Genomic DNA, 13,009 nt, shown 5'->3' on the forward strand with positions numbered 1-13,009 from the left:
GCGTCCAGTAGCTTGGTGAGGCACAGCGCATAAGCAGGGTGAACAGAGCTGATGCTTGAAACAATGGTTCAGAGTTCGCTGGTGCTTGGTCTCCTTGACCTTGTCGGGAAATTTCCTTGAGCAGCCTCACTCAAATGAAATGACAGACCATGCCGAAGAATTTCTGCACCAGTGCAAAAAAATTATTTTAGTGAGGTTTGTCTAGACTGTATGCGCTGCTTGCCAAATTGCAGTGAATGGCTATAAACGCATGGCCAACATATATTTAGTGGCACGCAACTGAGAAATACAAAAAGGGCATGCTGCAGTATAAATACAACGAAAAACATGCTGCTGCAGAGCTTTTCATGTCGATGTCATACATGTAAATTTTCATTCACCTTTATAGCTCACTCAAGCCCGAAGATAAAGTTAGAACTTTTAGATGAAGACACCCCCTTTTAGCTGTATCGACTGCACGTAATTAAGAGATAAGCATGCGTGAGTAATGCTGTTGCCTGCAATCAATAAATTCTGTTCTTGAAGCTGACCAAATATATGCACGAGTGCATCCATAGAGGCACATTTGCATTTCTGTAGTTATGATACCCATGTGATGTGTTTCTTAAGTAAATGCCATGCAATATGCACCATATGAATATTTTATTCCGTAAAATTGCAATACCACTGCATATACATGTCCGTATGCGCATATGCATCCACTGCAGATAAAGCATAAAATTAAAGCAATACTGACACATGAATTTTTTACCAAGGTAGTGGAGGGCTCCAGAAATTTCGACCACCTGGGATTCTTTAACGTGCACACAAATCTGAGAACACAGGCCTACAGCATTTTCACCTTTATCGAAAAAGCAGCCAGCCAGGCCGGAATACCATCCTGCGACCTTCGGGTTAGAAACCAAGTACCTTAGCGACTAGACCACTGCGACAGGACTTCAATCTCCCTGTTCCCCCGTGTAGGGTGATAGACCGTCTTTGCTGGTCTGGCTAACCTCCCTGTCTTTCCTTCTCTACCATTTATTCTCATGAGTTCAACAAATGAAGCTTCCTTCAAACGGCTAACATTCGGACGTTTATAATTTGCCTGAAATTGAGTTCACTAAATGAATATTGTGTGCTGCTTCATAGTGATCATTGATCTAAATTGTTCTGGTTGACTAAAAAGGCACTACTCCTCACTTCTAATCAAACAGCACAAGCTGTCTAATGACCATAGGGGAGGAAAAGTGGAAACGCTAAGACAAAACATCAATCTTGAACCCCATGCCATCACAATGAAGCAGGCAAGCTTCTGCAATATTGACCGGCAACCAGGATCTCAGACACTGCAGATAGCTACATAACGTAATGGTTTCCCAACATGACGTAAAGGCAGCAGAATCACATATTGCCTAACCTGCTTCATCATGATAACGATGAGGCTATAACGTTATTGGCCTCTGTATGCTAATAACAAATTACCTTGCATATCATGTGACATTAACATTCAATGACGTCATGAATCTTGCATCCTACCATGTGGTCTAAGTACCAACAAGGCGGTTTTGGTGACGTTGGTGCAAGGCAATAAACAACAATCACTTGGTGAACATCAATTTTGATATTATTCAATTGGTCTGATGCGTACATCCTCAAAAAAGGGCAGTTTAGATATGTTCATTCTTAGATAAATACAATGTCTAAGTTTGCATGTCAGCAACAACATATGCACGCATTTGGCACGCATACTGTGATGTATAACCTTATTGTGTTTTGAGCAATAAATTAGGCATTCATACACTGCACATATCACAGGTCACTTGTAAATCTGCAGCGAGGTCATAAAGAATTTATTATATCAGATAAAGCGTTACACTTATATTCTAAAGTGTCATTGGAAGTTTTGGTAGAACTTAGTTTTAGAATGTTTGTAGACGTATAGGTATTCGGCAAAGTTTTAACTCCAAAGCGGGCTGCAGCGCCCACAATTCTTTTACAAACCAGAAGAATGCAATGATATGTGAGCAGGGGGGAACAAGAAGTACCACCAAAATTGCACTCGAACGAGTGAACTACTGCTGAACCTAGCGCTTGCACAGCTAAGGTACGGCTATTCGGCCACTCATAGAGAAAATGTATTGACCCACGCGTAATTGCACACTTTGAGAACCGCACCTACAGCTTGCTGTGTCAAGCTTACGCACACTTAATTAAGCTGAATATCATGGTAATTTATTGTTATACGTGCCCGGTGGATGCAAACACATTTGGTCACACAGGAAAACACATCTACCTTATAGTAGTCACACACACTTAATGATCATGTAGCTGTTGAAAAGAGGACGCGTAACATATAAAACTTTCTTCATATACTTCTTTGGCACAGAAAACGAACAAGGCCGCGTAAATACCAACGCGGGCACCACGTTATTCTTCTCCATTCTTCTAAACTAAATACGCAAAGATCTAATTCAACGCGAATCACCGGAATACTCCCACGCACGCGACACACAGACGACGTTTACGGCTTCCATGCGCAGTCCCCGAACGGCGTCCGACGGCATTGCAAAAATATAGTGATTCACAGCGTGAAGAGCATCGCCCGCCGACTCACAGCATCACAGCGCACATTGCTTTAACCTCCTTCCCCACAGAAAAAATTCATCCGCGCGTAACGTCCCTGAGCTTAGACTTGAGCCTAATGAAATCAGACACGCCAGCAGGCTCGCTACGTTAATAAAAACTCACTTATCGTCTACCAGCTAGAAAAAGCTTAGTTCACAACGTTATTATACTATAGAGCTTTCGGTGTTGACCGCGGGAGGAGCCGAGGACGCGAGCGGAAGCATAAAACAGCCTGGATCGGGCACGCCGCGGCCTGGCCGGAGAAGCAAAAAACAAAGCGTCGGTAGCAGAAACATCCACCTACCTTTTTAGTTTGGCGAGCGCTCGACGGTACAAAGCAGCCGGTCCTCTCTTGAGTATAGTGCATCTTCGTAACAAGCAGCACCGACGGAACACGAAAGACAGTGCAAGCACACTTTGAACAACATAAAAAATCGACTTTAAACGCTCGGCACACGGCCGTTGCGGCCTCTAGGAAGATACCGCCATTTCTGTCCTGCTGACGCCACCAATCCGCATTTGCGCACATAATTTTTTATAAGATAAGTAAATAAATTATTTCTGCCTAAATTTTAAGTAAAAAATAGTGAAGATAGAAGATACGCTAGTGCGTATTGCAAAAAATATTTTTTACCTTTGAAAATGACAAAATCACATAACGCGTATTTGCGCGAAATTTGAAATGTGAAAAAGCGCGCGTAATTTGAAACGTTTGCTTGCTTGTGTATTTCTTATACCGATACCTTGTTAACATCTGTACATTGATTGAGTGGTTAAGCTGGCTGTTAAAAACAGTGTCAAAGCAGTTGTATATTAGTACAAAGTACAGGCAGCAAGCAAAGTTTGTCACATCAAAATAAGCGCATTAGTTGGCAAAAAATATTTTAGCTTTTCTTTAATTAATTAATTAATTTTCTTTAGGAAAATGTTTTAGTCAAGGCTCATTTTAACTCGCTTTGAAGAATATTTCTATGAACAAAATCAAGAAAACGTTTCTTTAATGTTATAATATTAGAACGTCAAAGTCCATAGCCCGCCATAAAATTTGGTAACACGTGTCAACTGATACATTGTAAGGTTAACAAATATTTGTACAACACAAAAACTATTTTATCTACCACGGTCTTGTTGGTTTGTATTTCTTTGCATTAACAAATGTATGATTTATTTATACTGTCATAAACGAAGCTTTGTTTTCAATGTTAGGCGCAAACGAGGCCGAGAGCTCTATATGTGTAAGTCACAATCCTGTTGTAGCTCAACAAGCTGCGTACTCCGCCATTGGCTAGTGAGCTTGTAGCGCATGGCTTGGTCAGCGCCGGCCGTGAGGCGACGAGAAAAAGGCAGCAAGAATGCAAGAACCAGTGCAGAACTTACGTTCATCCGGGCACTATCGCTATTCAGGTATCAGTTACTGCGGTGGGGCTATTAATGAGACCATGGTGTCTAACCAGTAGACATCTAAAAACTGTTGGTTATGCTCTATGACCACGTTACTCACAAAGCTTTGTCGATGACTGTGCACCCTAATGGGTGCTCATCAGCACCCAATAGTGTTTGCACCCTTTTCGCGCCCTAGTTTCCACCCTTTTGATGTGTTCACCCTTTAGGTTCCGCTTGTAGGGTGCTGAGACGCGAATAGGGTGCTCAAAGGGTGTGCTTAGGGTGTCGGCACCCTTTTTGACACCCTTAAGGGTCAGAATCGGTTTACCGTGTAACTTTTTCGACTGCACGGCACACTGTCGACTACGGAATGCGGACGAAATTTCCGGTGACTGGCTGGAATGTGCCAGCGCTGTAAAACCTGAGAGCCATCAGTAGCTGTACACAGTAAAAATTTTTGCACCCAAAAAGGTGTAAAAAGGGTGCTTTTAGGAGAAAGCACCCTTTGCAACACCTTTTAACACCCATAAATGGTCGATTGAAAAAAAAAGCACCCTTTTGTTTGGGTGCTTGCCTCGATAGCACCCTAAAATAGGCTCTAAGGGTGCTTTTGTGCCTGAGAAGGGTGTAGGTGCCGATTCATCGGATGGAATGTGCAGCATAAGAAGAACACATAATTATAATATTTGGGATTTTACGTCTCAAAAACCTCGATATGATTATGAGGGTCGTCGTAGTGGAAAGCTGCAGATTTTCATCATTTGATGTTCTTTAATGAGCGCTCATATCGCACAGTGCAAAGGCTTCCACATTTTCGCCTCCGTCTTAATTCGACTGCCACGGCCGGCATCGAACCCGCGACCTTCGAATTGGCGGCTGAGCAGCGCAGCTACTGCACGAATATGTGGACCTTGCGTTAAATGACGGCCCAATTGACTTAGAATGTGTGAAGGTGCTCTCCGAATACAGCAGAATGTCAGCAGAAGCAAATCGCGTTTCATCTATAATGGCAATTAACTGCAATCCATGTTACGAAAGCTTTCCTTAGCGTTGGTTATAAGCTACATGTTTGCTGTGGATTATATACAGGAACATAATGTTCGCCCAAGTATGGGTGTGTGTGCGTGAGCCTGCGCATGTGTTCGCGTGTAAGCGCGATTGTGTGTACACCCGTGCATGTGTGCGTGCGCGTGTATGTGCGAGTCCGTGCTTGTGTTAGCGTGCCTGTGCACATGTGTACGCCCATGCATGCGTGCGTTTACGGTCGCGTGTGTGTGTTGCCGTTTGTGTGTATACGTGTATGTGTGTGCGCCTGTGAATAAGTATGCGTGTGTATCAGCCCGTGCGCCCTCAAATTTCGTGTGTGTGTGTGGGGGGGGGGGGGCACTGCTTCTTAGTGTTTAAGGTCCCACACCTGTTCAGACTGGGAGTCTATATGGGAGGTGGCTTAAGAAATGGCGGTGGTCAACGCACTGTACACGGACTATTCAGTACATGGAAAACAGCTGTACACTTTCGTACCAAATCATTGCTTACGAACTTGCTGTGGTAGCTGATTAGGTCCGCTGAGGCGCTTCTACGCTCGAAAACGTGGGTTATGACCAATTCACACGGAAAGCTGTCACTGCACTAATGCACAACCATCGTTTATATTAACAACGTTCAACAAGAACGTGCCCTGCCTTTGCTATAGGTGCTTAGCTAGCTCATTGGGCAACCATATGGAATTATGTGCTGATCATGTGGTCAGCAAAAAGTTTGTTATAACAACCTCGGCACGTTTCGTGGTGCGTGACAAGCCTTGTAATAAACATCCGCGACTGTGGATTAATTTGTTCCAGCTTCGACCACGCATTCAGTGTTTGCGGCACCATACGCGGAATAGCCAGACACAGACAATGCGAAAAGAAATTCCTCTGGAAAAAGGTGTGGCGATGCTCTCCCGCTAATGCCGCCGAGGACTAAATAAATATTGTTTCTGGCCATTCCATGGTGCACTTTGTTTTCCGCAAGTTTTGCTTCACTATTTTTCGCCCACTGCAATTGCATTCCGTCAAAATACTCAAAGAACCCGAGGCTGGTAAATAATCTGCGTCGCTGTGCGACTGACTGGCTGGGAGGAGAGTGGCCGTTTACAAGGAGTCATTCCGCGCCGAACGGCCGTCCGCCGTATGCGCCATAGCGTTTGCCTTTCGGCGCCGCCTTGGCGGGTTTCCCGCTCCTCCCCCCCCCCCTCCCGCTCAACCCGGCCAGCGTTGCTCCCACAACGGCGGCGTAGATAAGCGAAGAGTTGCGTCACCGAACACCTGCGTGGACAGCTGCGGCGCCGCCACGCCGCCGCCAGTGCCTCCTCCTTCTGTCTCTAAGTGTTGCCCTCTCTGTCTCATCAGTCTTTCAAATGCGTTGCGTTGGTCTGGGGTCTTGGTCGCTGTGTGTGTTCTAGCGAACAGGCGCATCTTCAATGGTGGTAACGCATGACACCGTGTTCGAAGTCACGCTCGGATTAAGGAATATTCATGGAGTGGCGGACGCGGACAACGTGGGCCTGTTAACGGTGAGTGTACTGTTTTCGTAGGTAGTAATCATACAGCGCTAGCTGGGCGCCTGCAGCAGCTCTGCCGAAGTAGGCTGCCAGCCATTTACAACAGCATGCGTTCGTGGGGCTGTTGCAGATGCCCGATTAAACGTGTGACTTAACGAGTTCACACTGCTATGCGCGATGTTGTGTAAGTGCCTGCATCACTCATACAGTGAGTGATGTGATCACTTAACAAGGGCGGGATTAGTTGCTGATCGCACATTGTCTCTACACTGCACAAAGTGATTGATATTGTTTTAAGATGTGCTTTGGGCTACATCGTAATAACATTTCTATTAATACTCAAATGTGCAACGTGCTTCTGTAGGTGTAAGCGTAAAAAAAAGAAAGAAAAAGCAAAAATTATGTACAGGGGCGCACTGTACGAAATGGCTTTTTTTTTGCTCAAAGACGGTATAGTTGGAGGTGCTGATATGCCGCGATGCTCCCAGCACGTGCGCCTCGGTCTTATAAGCTATTGAGGACAAGTGTCACCAGCAACAGGGAAAGATCTAGCAGACTTCCAAAGGCGCGTTGTTGTGGCCATCGCCGTGCGTGGTTTTCCCTCGTTTCTGTTTGCTGTTTTCGTGCTTCGCTTTCATCTGCGATAATGTTCGGCGTTATAACAGAATCGAGAGAGTATACGTGACTGTTGGAGCTATGTGCGGTTGCTCTAGCATAAGCCATGGATGCTGCAACGTAGTCGGTGTCCGCGCGCGTTGCCGCGTTCGAGCGCTCTTACTTGCGTGATTGTGTTTAACTGAGTATTTAGGCACGGGTTACGTTTGTAAATCCCGTAGTCAATAATCGCTAATAGCGTGCCCCTGATTGCCATCAGAGGATGGGCTTGGTTGTCGAAATATGCCAGACGCTTTTTCTGAAAGCAAGCTTTGAAATTTTTTTTAAAAGAAGTACTTTCATACGTGCAAGGCTGTGCCTATTGCAGGCCCGCAACTCTTTAAAAACTGGACGAGCTATCACATCTTTTATCAAATTACAATGAATTAAGATGATTGAATTATAGATGACGAATTTCTGTGCTAGATTAGGTGCACAAAACACATGTTCGCAGCCCTACGTCTAGAAAGCAGGCAAATAGGAAGCACAGCGTCAAATTTGGATTAGATTCCATTGACGGAGCGTCTTGTGAGGGTAGAAAGAACGAGAAAATTGTTCATTTTTGATGCCCTTATAGAGGCAGTCAGAATTGCACTGATTGGTGACTTGTAATAATTCCTCAGATTGTTAGAGGCGTGATTAAAGTCAGTAAATCTTTTACTTTTTTTTTGCAGACCTCTTCGCTAGTGCCACGCCCAAGATCATTTGTTCTCATGTAAAAGAGAAAGCAGAGATGTCTTCACTGTTTGTACATGAAGAGGTGAGTTTCTTGTGCATTTTGATTAATGTTACATGTTCTGAGCGTTGTACTTTAGGAATTGTTTTTCACACTGGCTCACTACCCTATAAGGAATTTGATTCTCAGGTGAGTTCAGGCTTTCGTAAGTGCCATTTTCGAGCTGTAGTCTTACACTTCACCTCATTTCGGGAATTTGCTGTATGCTGGAAAACTCTTATCTTTATCATACAAAATTATTAGAATGTATGGGTTGTATGCTTCGAGTTCAGTGTAATGTCAATTACACGCCATTTCGAAGGATACACAATACACATTCTTTATATATGGTGCTGCCAGAACAGCACGAACATCCTTTTAAGAGAAGTCATATTTGCTCTTATTACAGGATGAGAGGGTGCCGCTGACGTCCTGCGTAGTCTACCCCCCGGCCCCAGTCTAGAGCAAGCCTACTTCCTGAACCTCCGCATGGATAACCGAAAAATCTTCTGTGTCAGTAATGACGAAGAAGGAGTGACAGCACTGATGAGTTGATTTTTTTTATTTTCAACATTGTCTACGGCCGCAAGGCCTTTAACAACCACCGTGATTGAGCGGATTTTTCTCGGCGTGAGTTTGGAGTTTATCAAAGAAGTTGTTCAGGCAGTACGACGCTGAAAATTTTAGTGTCACAATGCCTGAACAACTTTTTCTAGTGTGGTCATGGTAGATGAACAAACATTGTTATTTGTGTAAGTTGCTTTGCTTAAATATGGCTGGACCATTCCATGCCAAACGTCCCAGCCACTTTGGCGACCATCTGAATTGTATTTGAAAAAAAAAAGTGCTGACTTACTGCGTTGAAAACAGTGAACTGCTAGAATATTTCAGCGAGAAAAAAAGTTTTGTTCATGTGGCTGGCTTATAACTTCCTGGCATAATGCCGTGTGTGTGCTGTTTGTGGAAAATTTCGTTTTAAAACTACCGCTTATTTTTTCTAAAGCAAATTCGGTCTACCTGTTAAGTAAATGTGCTTCTGTAAGGTATTTGAAGCTCAATAGTAATAGTGCAATTTTTTAGCTCATTCGCTTCCAAGAATAAAGCCAAAGTGTGTTATGTTTGCATTTTTATTGCAATATTGCACTTTGTATGAATATCTGAGCAGTGAATATTTACTCCACAGAAGGTATATTTTGAGGAAAAAATATCTTTAGACCTCTCAAGCTGCGGAAATATACGAGAAAATATCACGAATTTCACAAAATTGTGATATTTGTCCGTATTGAGATGCAATTTGCTCCATGTTGTGATACAATGAAAACTCATCATTATACCTAAATTGTAAGAAAATGAAATTCTTTCTGTAATAAAAATCTTATCGCAAAAAGGACAGGAAAGAGCGCTGTCAACTGAATTTTATTGAAGGTGCTACGAGCGTTTTTATACTGAGCACAAGACCAGGGCTCATCTGCAACAACACATGTGTGACCATGACAAAATAATTTTAACCGAGAAAAGAATACTCTTTTTCGGAAAAGATAAGTGAAGGTGTACTGATGCATTGATCCTTGGCCTTCCTGATAAAGAGTTCTAAAATCTCTCATTTTTCTGCTTGCTTTTTTTTCAAAAACCGTGTTTTATGAAACCTAGGACTACACTTACATTCTTTATGGTGTCCGGCCATGAGACTACTATAGCTCTTCTTAACATTTAAAGCATGCTGTGTTGCTTGATCATTGAAGCATTGCCCAGTTTGTCCTATGTTTACTTTTCCACATGTTAGCGGTATCTTATACACATTAGGTTGGCATTCAGTAAACCTATTCTAGTGACGAATGGTGCAAGATTGACTGTTCCTGTTGCTGTAAGTACATGCACTTTTGAAAGCTTGCAAGGGGTGGAAAACAACAATGTCATATCTGCTGGCTCTTTTCCTAAAATTGTGAGACACCTTATGTACGTAGTACCGTGTGACATGCAAAGGTGATTGGTCATTCTCTTTTTCTTTTGGTCCTGCTTCCTTTAACTTTACTTTCTGCAGGAGGGTTTCACAAACAAGTGTGATGATGCTGTTGGGGTATTGGCTGGTGCTATCAGCTCAGGAGTGCTAATAATGTTCTGCCTTTTGATAGTGGGCATTCAAAATTAGTAGAAAGAGGAATTGATACCACATGTACTCAGGCCACCCTTCAGAAGTCATGTTAGCACAAGGGTGAGGTCAGGTTTAAAAACCAGATTAAAAGACTAAAAGATGCTGGGTATCCCAACAGAATCATCACACTCGTTTGCAAAACCCTCCTGCAGAAAGTAAAGTTAGACAGGACCAACAAAAAACAATGACCAAAACCTTTGCATGTTATACCACATCATGTGTCTCACAATTAAAAAAATAGCCAGCAGATATGATATTAGCGTGTTGTTTTCCACCCCTTGCAAGCTTTCAAAAGTGTGTGTACTAAACAGCAACAGGAATAGTCAATCTTGCCCCATTCGTCACGAGAATAGGTTTACTTAATGCCAATTTAATGTTTGTAGAAGTATTTTTTATCAGGTAAACCAATGATCAGTGCATCACTACACGTTCACTTATCCTTTCCGAGAGGGAGTATTCTTTTCACAGTTAAAGATTATTTTGTAGTGCTCACACGTGTCGTCGCGCATGAACACGGTTCTTGTACTCCGTATAAAAGCGCTCGTGGCACATTCATTAAATTCAGTTGACAGTCGGTGCTCTTTCCTGTCCTTCCGAAAGTTGTCGCGCTGTGACTAGCACACAACCATGATGAACCAACTCTCCCAAATTAAGCTCTTGTTACGTAACACGTAGACCGAGTTTCGTATGAAAAGAAGGAGCGGTGCTTTTAAAATAAACTTTTTCACATACAACACCTAGACGGCATTCCAGGAAATTTAGAAGGCAGCCACGTGACCAAATATTTTTCCTCTCCTAAATATTCCAGAAGTTCACTATTTTAAATGCAGCACGAGTTTTTCTAATACATTTGAGATGGTTGCCAAAATGGCTGGGACATTTGGCATAAAGTGACCCAGCTGTGTCATTAGCCATAATTATGCATTACCTCTTTTGTTTTTTGTGTGTTTTGACTCAGTTTTGTGTTCGTTTTTAGCTTATTGTGTTTCTGATCATTGTATTGGTTTCTTAAGTATTCGGTAAAGTTATATGTGCAAAAACCCGTATATGTTTGCATGTACATCATTTCTCATAACCAATTGTTATACATCCCGGAATACAAAGCTTAATCCACTGTGATTATATACATTTGAAAACACTATCCATATATATTGTTGTGTGCATCACTTCTTGGGAACGATTGTGTACATGAAGGCGTATATAGTGAAATCATGGTGATTGTATATATTTGAAAGAATCATAAGTATATATATGTCTGTATTTCATTCCTATTAACCGATTGTGTACATGAAGGAGTTTTAAACTGAAAACCACTGGGATTGTAGATACTTGAAAGAATTATAGGGATATATTAGCGTATATTTCATTTGTAGTCTCTATGTACTTGAAGCAGTATACTAAACTGAAACCAGTGTAATTGTATGTTGCAAAGAATTGTCAATGAAGTGAAATTGAATAAATATAATAAACATTTGAGGTGTTGCATGTGTAGTGTACGTATACGTGAACGTATATCTGGTGAAAAAGTTGTGTGGCAGAAGAAAAGTTTGTTTTATTTGCCTATTAAATAAACGCAATATGCAAGGGCAGCAAGGCTTCATTTTCTGTAACGCGCATTATGCATATACTGTGAAGTATATATAGATCCAGCACAAGTTCATACACGATGGCACGCGTTTATATTTTTGCCCAGACGCAATGAATGGAGCTCGACAGGTGGCCCACCATTGATAATGAAAACCACTTTCTTCAAGTAGTGTGTAATCAGTGCGTGCTGATATCTATTAGTGCAGTCTAAAAGAATACTGGCACCCCTGCCATGGGCACTCAACACCCTTGTGCACCCTTCTCGCACCCTCCTCAGAGGGTGCTAAAAAAGTGATGGACATCGAAGGCACCCTTCCTTAAGGGAGTTTTTTTAACACCCTACAGTTTTTTTACATGTACACCCTATTTTTAGGGTGCATGAAAAAGCACCCTTTTTGGAAGGTGCTGAATTAACACCCTTAGGGTGTCGTCCACGGGACAAGCTCATTTACACCCTTCTGGGTGTAAAAATTTTTACTGTGTAACACTGGATGCACGGGCTGTCTTCGGTTGTCCCCACTTTCACGGAGCGGCAACATAACGAGCAGCTGCCCCACGGCGTTCTTCATGAATCTGTACCTAGCGTGGAATCGTTGCTCGTCGTACAACTCCATCGGGTTTCCTTGGTCACGTAAAGCGGTTCCAAGAATATTCGGCAGGCAGTGCGCCTCAAAAAATGCTACGCTTATGGCGAGGCAAGCAAACTCAAAAGCGGCCACCTTTCACGCGACGCCCATTCGAGAGGTGGCCATGTTGGAATAACACGTCAAGTCGCTTTCAAGCTAGCCCCGCAGCTGACTTGAAACTTGTCCTGACTTCGACCGAGCCAAGTCGCCTTCAAGTCATCCGCAAGTTCGAGAACGATTTATGGCGACGGGCAAGACGGTCTTGAGTCAAGAACGAGTCAAGTACGAGTCAAGTAACATCTCTGCATTCGGGGGTACAAACAGTTTCGCATCGAGCGAGAATCCTCCACACAGACAGGTCCTTGAGCTCTTTCAAAGGATCTTCTTTGTAATTCCTTGTTTTGACCTCACGAATTACGGTGGGCTCGCAAATTACTATCCACATGTGGGACCGGTTGCGATTCCTTGCACTCGATGTCAGTCTTTTCCCATCATCCACCGCTCATGACCGGTTAATCACGGTGATAGCACAGGCACAGTGCAATCGGACCTCCGACAAACGATGCAAACGACAAAAGAGACTTCGAAGAAAAAATAGGTTACGTAATCCGTGACCCCCTCTCAATGCTTTTGTCTATGCGCAATCCCAGACCGGAAGTATTTACCACAACCCGAAATGACTATGAGCGGAAAGCGTTTGATTTTTGTGTAGCCCATTGAAAACTGAGTGACCGCATCGTTGC

The 13,009-nt window shown here is 43.0% G+C and overlaps 1 long non-coding RNA gene across 1 annotated transcript; it reads left to right on the forward strand.

The window, feature by feature from the left end:
* The first annotated feature begins 6,515 nt into the window (after window positions 1-6,515).
* LOC142814009 (uncharacterized) lies at window positions 6,516-8,389 on the forward strand. The gene is made up of 3 exons (XR_012894771.1): window positions 6,516-6,544; window positions 7,861-7,946; window positions 8,311-8,389. It is a non-coding gene; the product is annotated as an uncharacterized LOC142814009 (long non-coding RNA).
* The last annotated feature ends 4,620 nt before the right edge of the window (window positions 8,390-13,009 follow it).

The sequence above is a fragment of the Rhipicephalus microplus genome, chromosome 4 (assembly GCF_043290135.1).
Source record: "Rhipicephalus microplus isolate Deutch F79 chromosome 4, USDA_Rmic, whole genome shotgun sequence".
NCBI classification, from domain to species: Eukaryota; Metazoa; Arthropoda; class Arachnida; order Ixodida; family Ixodidae; genus Rhipicephalus; species Rhipicephalus microplus.